Below are 13,620 nucleotides of genomic sequence, written 5' to 3' on the forward strand. Positions count from 1 at the left end.
GGTTCCGAGAGGGGGTAACCAGGCTCACTAATAAAGGTCAAGCCACTTGGCTGCCAGAATGCCCTGCTTCAGCACAGACCAGAAAGGCATTGTGATAAGCGTATCCCCGGTATAGTCAGGGGTTAATGGGAGTCGTCCCCGTCCCCCCAGTATACGCCCAGAACCATGGACCCGGTACTTGTGGTTCGGACTGTCTCCAACCAGCCATAATGTTGTGAGAGTGAAATTATGTCTAAGTCCAGCTTTGTACATTAGAAGCAACTCTGAAACTTAACCTAAGCGTTTTTCGAAGCTACTTTTTGGCTAACTTCTTATAGGAAGGTCTAGGAGCTCTGAAAATGAACGTGCGCGTCTTTCACTCTTCCCGAGGGACTTAGAAGAATTTTGTGATATTTTTTTATTAAAATGGTGTATAAGGGTATATATATAAATATATTTTATGCACTGTATATGAGCTGGCGATTTCTAAGTCTGTGATTCCGAGAGGGGGTAACCAGGCTCACTAATAAAGGTCAAGCCACTTGGCTGCCAGAATGCCCTGCTTCAGCACAGACCAGTAAGGCATTGTGATATGCGTATCCCCGGTATAGTCAGGGGTTAATGGGAGTCGTCCCCGTCCCCCCAGTATACGCCCAGAACCATGGACCCGGTACTTGTGGTTCGGACTGTCTCCAACCAGCCATAATGTTGTGAGTGAAATTATGTCTAAGTCCAGCTTTGGTACATTAGAAGCAACTCTGAAACTTAACCTAAGCGTTTTTCGAAGCTACTTTTTGGCTAACTTCTTATAGGAAGGTCTAGGAGCTCTGAAAATGAACGTGCGCGTCTTTTACTCTTCCCGAGGGACTTAGAAGAATTTTGTGATATTTGTTATTAAAATGGTGTATAAGGGTATATATATAAATATATTTTATGCACTGTATATGAGCTGGCGATTTCTAAGTCTGTGATTCCGAGAGGGGGTAACCAGGCTCACTAATAAAGGTCAAGCCACTTGGCTGCCAGAATGCCCTGCTTCAGCACAGACCAGTAAGGCATTGTGATATGCGTATCCCCGGTATAGTCAGGGGTTAATGGGAGTCGTCCCCGTCCCCCCAGTATACGCCCAGAACCATGGACCCGGTACTTGTGGTTCGGACTGTCTCCAACCAGCCATAATGTTGTGAGAGTCAAATTATGTCTAAGTCCAGCTTCGGTACATTAGAAGCAACTCTGAAACTTAACCTAAGCGTTTTTCGAAGCTACTTTTTGGCTAACTTCTTATAGGAAGGTCTAGGAGCACTGAAAATGAACGTGCGCGTCTTTCCCTCTTCCCGAGGGACTTAGAAGAATTTTGTGATATTTGTTATTAAAATGGTGTATAAGGGTATATATATAAATATATTTTATGCACTGTATATGAGCTGGCGATTTCTAAGTCTGTGGTTCCGAGAGGGGGTAACCAGGCTCACTAATAAAGGTCAAGCCACTTGGCTGCCAGAATGCCCTGCTTCAGCACAGACCAGTAAGGCATTGTGATATGCGTATCCCCGGTATAGTCAGGGGTTAATGGGTGTCGTCCCCGTCCCCCCAGTATATGCCCAGAACCATGGACCCGGTATTTGTGGTTCGGACTGTCTCCAACCAGCCATAATGTTGTGAGAGTGAAATTATGTCTAATTCCAGCTTCGGTACATTAGAAGCAACTCTGAAACTTAACCTAAGCGTTTTTCGAAGCTCCTTTTTGGCTAACTTCTTATAGGAAGGTCTAGGAGCTCTGAAAATGAACGTGCGCGTCTTTCACTCTTCCCGAGGGACTTAGAAGAATTTTGTGATATTTGTTATTAAAATGGTGTATAAGGGTATATATATAAATATATTTTATGCACTGCATATGAGCTGGCGATTTCTAAGTCTGTAGTTCCGAGAGGGCGTAACCAGGCTCACTAATAAAGGTCAAGCCACTTGGCTGCCAGAATGCCCTGCTTCAGCACAGACCAGAAAGGCATTGTGATAAGCGTATCCCCGGTATAGTCAGGGGTTAATGGGAGTCGTCCCCGTCCCCCCAGTATACGCCCAGAACCATGGACCCGGTACTTGTGGTTCGGACTGTCTCCAACCAGCCATAATGTTGTGAGAGTGAAATTATGTCTAAGTCCAGCTTTGTACATTAGAAGCAACTCTGAAACTTAACCTAAGCGTTTTTCGAAGCTACTTTTTGGCTAACTTCTTATAGGAAGGTCTAGGAGCTCTGAAAATGAACGTGCGCGTCTTTCACTCTTCCCGAGGGACTTAGCAGAATTTTGTGATATTTTTTATTAAAATGGTCTATAAGGGTATATATATAAATATATTTTATGCACTGTATATGAGCTGGCGATTTCTAAGTCTGTAGTTCCGAGAGGGGGTAACCAGGCTCACTAATAAAGGTCAAGCCACTTGGCTGCCAGAATGCCCTGCTTCAGCACAGACCAGAAAGGCATTGTGATACGCGTATCCCCGGTATAATCAGGGTTTAATGGGAGTCGTCCCCGTCCCCCCAGTATATGCCCAGAACCATGGACCCGGTACTTGTGGTTCGGACTGTCTCCAACCAGCCATAATGTTGTGAGAGTGAAATTATGTCTAAGTCCAGCTTCGGTACATTAGAAGCAACTCTGAAACTTAACCTAAGCGTTTTTCGAAGCTACTTTTTGGCTAACTTCTTATAGGAAGGTCTAGGAGCTCTGAAAATGAACATGCGCGTCTTTCACTCTTCCCGAGGGACTTAGAAGAATTTTGTGATATTTTTTATTAAAATGGTGTATAAGGGTATATATATAAATATATTTTATGCACTGTATATGAGCTGGCGATTTCTAAGTCTGTGGTTCCGAGAGGGGGTAACCAGGCTCACTAATAAAGGTCAAGCCACTTGGCTGCCAGAATGCCCTGCTTCAGCACAGACCAATAAGGCATTGTGATACGCGTATCCCCGGTATAGTCAGGGTTTAATGGGAGTCGTCCCCGTCCCCCCAGTATATGCCCAGAACCATGGACCCGGTATTTGTGGTTCGGACTGTCTCCAACCAGCCATAATGTTGTGATAGTGAAATTATGTCTAAGTCCAGCTTCGGTACATTAGAAGCAACTCTGAAACTTAACCTAAGCGTTTTTCGAAGCTACTTTTTGGCTAACTTCTTATAGGAAGGTCTAGGAGCTCTGAAAATGAACCTGCGCGTCTTTCACACTTCCCGAGGGACTTAGAAGAATTTTGTGATATTTTTTATTAAAATGGTGTATAAGGGTATATATATAAATATATTTTATGCACTGTATATGAGCTGGCGATTACTAAGTCTGTGGTTCCGAGAGGGGGTAACCAGGCTCACTAATAAAGGTCAAGCCACTTGGCTGCCAGAATGCCCTGCTTCAGCACAGATCAGAAAGGCATTGTGATAAGCGTATCCCCGGTATAGTCAGGGGTTAATGGGAGTCGTCCCCGTCCCCCCAGTATACGCCCAGAACCATGGACCCGGTACTTGTGGTTCGGACTGTCTCCAACCAGCCATAATGTTGTGAGAGTGAAATTATGTCTAAGTCCAGCTTTGTCCATTAGAAGCAACTCTGAAACTTAACCTAAGCGTTTTTCGAAGCTACTTTTTGGCTAACTTCTTATGGGAAGGTCTAGGAGCTCTAAAAATGAACGTGCGCGTCTTTCACTCTTCCCGAGGGACTTAGAAGAATTTTGTGATATTTGTTATTAAAATGGTGTATAAGGGTATATATATAAATATATTTTATGCACTGTATATGAGCTGGCGATTTCTAAGTCTGTGGTTCCGAGAGGGGGTAACCAGGCTCACTAATAAAGGTCAAGCCACTTGGCTGCCAGAATGCCCTGCTTCAGCACAGACCAGAAAGGCATTGTGATAAGCGTATCCCCGGTATAGTCAGGGGTTAATGGGAGTCGTCCCCGTCCCCCCAGTATACGCCCAGAACCATGGACCCGGTACTTGTGGTTCGGACTGTCTCCAACCAGCCATAATGTTGTGAGAGTGAAATTATGTCTAAGTCCAGCTTTGTCCATTAGAAGCAACTCTGAAACTTAACCTAAGCGTTTTTCGAAGCTACTTTTTGGCTAACTTCTTATGGGAAGGTCTAGGAGCTCTAAAAATGAACGTGCGCGTCTTTCACTCTTCCCGAGGGACTTAGAAGAATTTTGTGATATTTGTTATTAAAATGGTGTATAAGGGTATATATATAAATATATTTTATGCACTGTATATGAGCTGGCGATTTCTAAGTCTGTGGTTCCGAGAGGGGGTAACCAGGCTCACTAATAAAGGTCAAGCCACTTGGCTGCCAGAATGCCCTGCTTCAGCACAGACCAGAAAGGCATTGTGATAAGCGTATCCCCGGTATAGTCAGGGGTTAATTGGAGTCGTCCCCGTCCCCCCAGTATACGCCCAGAACCATGGACCCGGTACTTGTGGTTCGGACTGTCTCCAACCAGCCATAATGTTGTGAGAGTGAAATTATGTCTAAGTCCAGCTTTGGTACATTAGAAGCAACTCTGAAACTTAACCTAAGCGTTTTTCGAAGCTCCTTTTTGGCTAACTTCTTATAGGAAGGTCTAGGAGCTCTGAAAATGAACGTGCGCGTCTTTCACTCTTCCCGAGGGACTAAGCAGAATTTTGTGATATTTTTTATTAAAATGGTCTATAAGGGTATATATAAATATATTTTATTCACTGTATATGAGCTGGCGATTTCTAAGTCTGTGGTTCCGAGAGAGGGTAACCAGGCTCACTAATAAAGGTCAAGCCACTTGGCTGCCAGAATGCCTGCTTCAGCACAGACCAATAAGGCATTGTGATACGCGTATCCCCGGTATAATCAGGGTTTAATGGGAGTCGTCCCCGTCCCCCCAGTATATGCCCAGAACCATGGACCCGGTATTTGTGGTTCGGACTGTCTCCAACCAGCCATAATGTTGTGAGAGTGAAATTATGTCTAAGTCCAGCTTCGGTACATTAGAAGCAACTCTGAAACTTAACCTACAGTAAGCGTTTTTCGAAGCTACTTTTTGGCTAACTTCTTATAGGAAGGTCTAGGAGCTCTGAAAATGAACCTGCGCGTCTTTCACTCTTCCCGAGGGACTTAGAAGAATTTTGTGATATTTTTTATTAAAATGGTGTATAAGGGTATATATATAAATATATTTTATGCACTGTATATGAGCTGGCGATTTCTAAGTCTGTGGTTCCGAGAGGGGGTAACCAGGCTCACTAATAAAGGTCAAGCCACTTGGCTGCCAGAATGCCCTGCTTCAGCACAGACCAATAAGGCATTGTGATACGCGTATCCCCGGTATAGTCAGGGTTTAATGGGAGTCGTCCCCGTCCCCCCAGTATATGCCCAGAACCATGGACCCGGTATTTGTGGTTCGGACTGTCTCCAACCAGCCATAATGTTGTGAGAGTGAAATTATGTCTAAGTCCAGCTTTGTCCATTAGAAGCAACTCTGAAACTTAACCTACAGTAAGCGTTTTTCGAAGCTACTTTTTGGCTAACTTCTTATGGGAAGGTCTAGGAGCTCTGAAAATGAACGTGCGCGTCTTTCACTCTTCCCGAGGGACATAGAAGAATTTTGTGATATTTGTTATTAAAATGGAGTATAAGGGTATATATATAAATATATTTTATGCACTGTATATGAGCTGGCGATTTCTAAGTCTGTGGTTCCGAGAGGGGGTAACCAGGCTCACTAATAAAGGTCAAGCCACTTGGCTGCCAGAATGCCCTGCTTCAGCACAGACCAGAAAGGCATTGTGATAAGCGTATCCCCGGTATAGTCAGGGGTTAATGGGAGTCGTCCCCGTCCCCCCAGTATACGCCCAGAACCATGGACCCGGTACTTGTGGTTCGGACTGTCTCCAACCAGCCATAATGTTGTGAAAGTGAATTATGTCTAAGTCCAGCTTTGTCCATTAGAAGCAACTCTGAAACTTAACCTAAGCGTTTTTCGAAGCTACTTTTTGGCTAACTTCTTATGGGATGGTCTAGGAGCTCTGAAAATGAACGTGCGCGTCTTTCACTCTTCCCGAGGGACATAGAAGAATTTTGTGATATTTGTTATTAAAATGGTGTATAAGGGTATATATATAAATATATTTTATGCACTGTATATGAGCTGGCGATTTCTAAGTCTGTGGTTCCGAGAGGGGGTAACCAGGCTCACTAATAAAGGTCAAGCCACTTGGCTGCCAGAATGCCCTGCTTCAGCACAGACCAATAAGGCATTGTGATACGCGTATCCCCGGTATAGTCAGGGTTTAATGGGAGTCGTTCCCGTCCCCCCAGTATATGCCCAGAACCATGGACCCGGTATTTGTGGTTCGGACTGTCTCCAACCAGCCATAATGTTGTGAGAGTGAAATTATGTCTAAGTCCTACTTCGGTACATTAGAAGCAACTCTGAAACTTAACCTAAGCGTTTTTCGAAGCTCCTTTTTGGCTAACTTCTTATAGGAAGGTCTAGGAGCTCTGAAAATGAACGTGCGCGTCTTTCACTCTTCCCGAGGGACTTAGCAGAATTTTGTGATATTTTTTATTAAAATGGTGTATAAGGGTATATATATAAATATATTTTATGCACTGTATATGAGCTGGCGATTTCTAAGTCTGTGGTTCCGAGAGAGGGTAACCAGGCTCACTAATAAAGGTCAAGCCACTTGGCTGCCAGAATGCCCTGCTTCAGCACAGACCAATAAGGCATTGTGATACGCGTATCCCCGGTATAATCAGGGTTTAATGGGAGTCGTCCCCGTCCCCCCAGTATATGCCCAGAACCATGGACCCGGTATTTGTGGTTCGGACTGTCTCCAACCAGCCATAATGTTGTGAGAGTGAAATTATGTCTAAGTCCAGCTTCGGTACATTAGAAGCAACTCTGAAACTTAACCTACAGTAAGCGTTTTTCGAAGCTACTTTTTGGCTAACTTCTTATAGGAAGGTCTAGGAGCTCTGAAAATGAACCTGCGTGTCTTTCACTCTTCCCGAGGGACTTAGAAGAATTTTGTGATATTTTTTATTAAAATGGTGTATAAGGGTATATATATAAATATATTTTATGCACTGTATATGAGCTGGCGATTTCTAAGTCTATGGTTCCGAGAGGGGGTAACCAAGCTCACTAATAAAGGTCAAGCCACTTGGCTGCCAGAATGCCCTGCTTCAGCACAGACCAGAAAGGCATTGTGATAAGCGTATCCCAGGTATAGTCAGGGGTTAATGGGAGTCGTCCCCGTCCCCCCAGTATACGCCCAGAACCATGGACCCGGTACTTGTGGTTCGGACTGTCTCCAACCAGCCATAATGTTGTGAGACTGAAATTATGTCTAAGTCCAGCTTTGGTACATTAGAAGCAACTCTGAAACTTAACCTAAACGTTTTTCGAAGCTACTTTTTGGCTAACTTCTTATAGGAAGGTCTAGGAGCTCTGAAAATGAACCTGCGCGTCTTTCACTCTTCCCGAGGGACTTAGAAGAATTTTGTGATATTTTTTTATTAAAATGGTGTATAAGGGTATATATATAAATATATTTTATGCACTGTATATGAGCTGGCGATTTCTAAGTCTATGGTTCCGAGAGGGGGTAACCAAGCTCACTAATAAAGGTCAAGCCACTTGGCTGCCAGAATGCCCTGCTTCAGCACAGACCAGAAAGGCATTGTGATAAGCGTATCCCAGGTATAGTCAGGGGTTAATGGGAGTCGTCCCCGTCCCCCCAGTATATGCCCAGAACCATGGACCCGGTATTTGTGGTTCGGACTGTCTCCAACCAGCCATAATGTTGTGAGAGTGAAATTATGTCTAAGTCCAGCTTCGGTACATTAGAAGCAACTCTGAAACTTAACCTAAGCGTTTTTCGAAGCTACTTTTTGGCTAACTTCTTATAGGAAGGTCTAGGAGCTCTGAAAATGAACCTGCGCGTCTTTCACTCTTCCCGAGGGACTTAGAAGAATTTTGTGATATTTTTTATTAAAATGGTGTATAAGGGTATATATATAAATATATTTTATGCACTGTATATGAGCTGGCGATTTCTAAGTCTGTGGTTCCGAGAGGGGGTAACCAGGCTCACTAATAAAGGTCAAGCCACTTGGCTGCCAGAATGCCCTGCTTCAGCACAGACCAGAAAGGCATTGTGATAAGCGTATCCCCGGTATAGTCAGGGGTTAATGGGAGTCGTCCCCGTCCCCCCAGTATACGCCCAGAACCATGGACCCGGTACTTGTGGTTCGGACTGTCTCCAACCAGCCATAATGTTGTGAGACTGAAATTATGTCTAAGTCCAGCTTTGTCCATTAGAAGCAACTCTGAAACTTAACCTAAGCGTTTTTCGAAGCTACTTTTTGGCTAACTTCTTATGGGAAGGTCTAGGAGCTCTGAAAATGAACGTGCGCGTCTTTCACTCTTCCCGAGGGACTTAGAAGAATTTTGTGATATTTGTTATTAAAATGGTGTATAAGGGTATATATATAAATATATTTTATGCACTGTATATGAGCTGGCGATTTCTAAGTCTGTGGTTCCGAGAGGGGGTAACCAGGCTCACTAATAAAGGTCAAGCCACTTGGCTGCCAGAATGCCCTGCTTCAGCACAGACCAGAAAGGCATTGTGATAAGCGTATCCCCGGTATAGTCAGGGGTTAATTGGAGTCGTCCCCGTCCCCCCAGTATACGCCCAGAACCATGGACCCGGTACTTGTGGTTCGGACTGTCTCCAACCAGCCATAATGTTGTGAGACTGAAATTATGTCTAAGTCCAGCTTTGGTACATTAGAAGCAACTCTGAAACTTAACCTAAGCGTTTTTCGAAGCTACTTTTTGGCTAACTTCTTATAGGAAGGTCTAGGAGCTCTGAAAATGAACGTGCGCGTCTTTCACTCTTCCCGAGGGACTTAGAAGAATTTTGTGATATTTTTTATTAAAATGGTGTATAAGGGTATATATATAAATATATTTTATGCACTGTATATGAGCTGGCGATTTCTAAGTCTGTGGTTCCGAGAGGGGGTAACCAGGCTCACTAATAAAGGTCAAGCCACTTGGCTGCCAGAATGCCCTGCTTCAGCACAGACCAATAAGGCATTGTGATACGCGTATCCCCGGTATAGTCAGGGTTTAATGGGAGTCGTCCCCGTCCCCCCAGTATATGCCCAGAACCATGGACCCGGTATTTGTGGTTCGGACTGTCTCCAACCAGCCATAATGTTGTGAGAGTGAAATTATGTCTAAGTCCAGCTTCGGTACATTAGAAGCAACTCTGAAACTTAACCTAAGCGTTTTTCGAAGCTACTTTTTGGCTAACTTCTTATAGGAAGGTCTAGGAGCTCTGAAAATGAACCTGCGCGTCTTTCACTCTTCCCGAGGGACTTAGAAGAATTTTGTGATATTTTTTATTAAAATGGTGTATAAGGGTATATATATAAATATATTTTATGCACTATATATGAGCTGGCGATTTCTAAGTCTGTGGTTCCGAGAGGGGGTAACCAGGCTCACTAATAAAGGTCAAGCCACTTGGCTGCCAGAATGCCCTGCTTCAGCACAGACCAGAAAGGCATTGTGATAAGCGTATCCCCGGTATAGTCAGGGGTTAATGGGAGTCGTCCCCGTCCCCCCAGTATACGCCCAGAACCATGGACCCGGTACTTGTGGTTCGGACTGTCTCCAACCAGCCATAATGTTGTGAGAGTGAAATTATGTCTAAGTCCAGCTTTGTCCATTAGAAGCAACTCTGAAACTTAACCTAAGCGTTTTTCGAAGCTACTTTTTGGCTAACTTCTTATGGGAAGGTCTAGGAGCTCTGAAAATGAACGTGCGCGTCTTTCACTCTTCCCGAGGGACTTAGAAGAATTTTGTGATATTTGTTATTAAAATGGTGTATAAGGGTATATATATAAATATATTTTATGCACTGTATATGAGCTGGCGATTTCTAAGTCTGTGGTTCCGAGAGGGGGTAACCAGGCTCACTAATAAAGGTCAAGCCACTTGGCTGCCAGAATGCCCTGCTTCAGCACAGACCAGAAAGGCATTGTGATAAGCGTATCCCCGGTATAGTCAGGGGTTAATTGGAGTCGTCCCCGTCCCCCCAGTATACGCCCAGAACCATGGACCCGGTACTTGTGGTTCGGACTGTCTCCAACCAGCCATAATGTTGTGAGAGTGAAATTATGTCTAAGTCCAGCTTCGGTACATTAGAAGCAACTCTGAAACTTAACCTAAGCGTTTTTCAAAGCTACTTTTTGGCTAACTTCTTATAGGAAGGTCTAGGAGCTCTGAAAATGAACCTGCGTGTCTTTCACTCTTCCCGAGGGACTTAGAAGAATTTTGTGATATTTTTTATTAAAATGGTGTATAAGGGTATATATACTGTATAAATATATTTTATGCACTGTATATGAGCTGGCGATTTCTAAGTCTATGGTTCCGAGAGGGGGTAACCAAGCTCACTAATAAAGGTCAAGCCACTTGGCTGCCAGAATGCCCTGCTTCAGCACAGACCAGAAAGGCATTGTGATAAGCGTATCCCAGGTATAGTCAGGGGTTAATGGGAGTCGTCCCCGTCCCCCCAGTATACGCCCAGAACCATGGACCCGGTACTTGTGGTTCGGTCTGTCTCCAACCAGCCATAATGTTGTGAGACTGAAATTATGTCTAAGTCCAGCTTTGGTACATTAGAAGCAACTCTGAAACTTAACCTAAGCGTTTTTCGAAGCTACTTTTTGGCTAACTTCTTATAGGAAGGTCTAGGAGCTCTGAAAATGAACGTGCGCGTCTTTCACTCTTCCAGAGGGACTTAGAAGAATTTTGTGATATTTTTTATTAAAATGGTGTATAAGGGTATATATATAAATATATTTTATGCACTGTATATGAGCTGGCGATTTCTAAGTCTGTGGTTCCGAGAGGGGGTAACCAGGCTCACTAATAAAGGTCAAGCCACTAGGCTGCCAGAATGCCCTGCTTCAGCACAGACCAATAAGGCATTGTGATACGCGTATCCCCGGTATAGTCAGGGTTTAATTGGAGTCGTCCCCGTCCCCCCAGTATATGCCCAGAACCATTCACCCGGTATTTGTGGTTCGGACTGTCTCCAACCAGCCATAATTTTGTGAGAGTGAAATTATGTCTAAGTCCAGCTTCGGTACATTAGAAGCAACTCTGAAACTTAACCTAAGCGTTTTTCGAAGCTACTTTTTGGCTAACTTCTTATAGGAAGGTCTAGGAGCTCTGAAAATGAACGTGCGCGTCTTTCACTCTTCCCGAGGGACTTAGAAGAATTTTGTGATATTTTTTATTAAAATGGTGTATAAGGGTATATATATAAATATATTTTATGCACTGTATATGAGCTGGCGATTTCTAAGTCTGTGGTTCCGAGAGGGGGTAACCAGGCTCACTAATAAAGGTCAAGCCACTTGGCTGCCAGAATGCCCTGCTTCAGCACAGACCAATAAGGCATTGTGATACGCGTATCCCCGGTATAGTCAGGGTTTAATGGGAGTCGTCCCCGTCCCCCCAGTATATGCCCAGAACCATGGACCCGGTATTTGTGGTTCGGACTGTCTCCAACCAGCCATAATGTTGTGAGAGTGAAATTATGTCTAAGTCCAGCTTCGGTACATTAGAAGCAACTCTGAAACTTAACCTAAGCGTTTTTCGAAGCTACTTTTTGGCTAACTTCTTATAGGAAGGTCTAGGAGCTCTGAAAATGAACCTGCGCGTCTTTCACTCTTCCCGAGGGACTTAGAAGAATTTTGTGATATTTTTTATTAAAATGGTGTATAAGGGTATATATATAAATATATTTTATGCACTGTATATGAGCTGGCGATTTCTAAGTCTGTGGTTCCGAGAGGGGGTAACCAGGCTCACTAATAAAGGTCAAGCCACTTGGCTGCCAGAATGCCCTGCTTCAGCACAGACCAGAAAGGCATTGTGATAAGCGTATCCCCGGTATAGTCAGGGGTTAATGGGAGTCGTCCCCGTCCCCCCAGTATACGCCCAGAACCATGGACCCGGTACTTGTGGTTCGGACTGTCTCCAACCAGCCATAATGTTGTGAGAGTGAAATTATGTCTAAGTCCAGCTTTGTCCATTAGAAGCAACTCTGAAACTTAACCTAAGCGTTTTTCGAAGCTACTTTTTGGCTAACTTCTTATGGGAAGGTCTAGGAGCTCTGAAAATGAACGTGCGCGTCTTTCACTCTTCCCGAGGGACTTAGAAGAATTTTGTGATATTTGTTATTAAAATGGTGTATAAGGGTATATATATAAATATATTTTATGCACTGTATATGAGCTGGCGATTTCTAAGTCTGTGGTTCCGAGAGGGGGTAACCAGGCTCACTAATAAAGGTCAAGCCACTTGGCTGCCAGAATGCCCTGCTTCAGCACAGACCAGAAAGGCATTGTGATAAGCGTATCCCCGGTATAGTCAGGGGTTAATTGGAGTCGTCCCCGTCCCCCCAGTATACGCCCAGAACCATGGACCCGGTACTTGTGGTTCGGACTGTCTCCAACCAGCCATAATGTTGTGAGAGTGAAATTATGTCTAAGTCCAGCTTCGGTACATTAGAAGCAACTCTGAAACTTAACCTAAGCGTTTTTCGAAGCTACTTTTTGGCTAACTTCTTATAGGAAGGTCTAGGAGCTCTGAAAATGAACCTGCGTGTCTTTCACTCTTCCCGAGGGACTTAGAAGAATTTTGTGATATTTTTTATTAAAATGGTGTATAAGGGTATATATATAAATATATTTTATGCACTGTATATGAGCTGGCGATTTCTAAGTCTGTGGTTCCGAGAGGGGGTAACCAGGCTCACTAATAAAGGTCAAGCCACTTGGCTGCCAGAATGCCCTGCTTCAGCACAGACCAGAAAGGCATTGTGATAAGCGTATCCCAGGTATAGTCAGGGGTTAATGGGAGTCGTCCCCGTCCCCCCAGTATACGCCCAGAACCATGGACCCGGTACTTGTGGTTCGGTCTGTCTCCAACCAGCCATAATGTTGTGAGACTGAAATTATGTCTAAGTCCAGCTTTGGTACATTAGAAGCAACTCTGAAACTTAACCTAAGCGTTTTTCGAAGCTACTTTTTGGCTAACTTCTTATAGGAAGGTCTAGGAGCTCTGAAAATGAACGTGCGCGTCTTTCACTCTTCCAGAGGGACTTAGAAGAATTTTGTGATATTTTTTATTAAAATGGTGTATAAGGGTATATATATAAATATATTTTATGCACTGTATATGAGCTGGCGATTTCTAAGTCTGTGGTTCCGAGAGGGGGTAACCAGGCTCACTAATAAAGGTCAAGCCACTTGGCTGCCAGAATGCCCTGCTTCAGCACAGACCAGAAAGGCATTGTGATAAGCGTATCCCCGGTATAGTCAGGGGTTAATTGGAGTCGTCCCCGTCCCCCCAGTATACGCCCAGAACCATGGACCCGGTACTTGTGGTTCGGACTGTCTCCAACCAGCCATAATGTTGTGAGAGTGAAATTATGTCTAAGTCCAGCTTCGGTACATTAGAAGCAACTCTGAAACTTAACCTAAGCGTTTTTCGAAGCTACTTTTTGGCTAACTTCT

Source organism: Ascaphus truei, chromosome 1, assembly GCF_040206685.1.
Source record: "Ascaphus truei isolate aAscTru1 chromosome 1, aAscTru1.hap1, whole genome shotgun sequence".
NCBI lineage: Eukaryota > Metazoa > Chordata > Amphibia > Anura > Ascaphidae > Ascaphus > Ascaphus truei.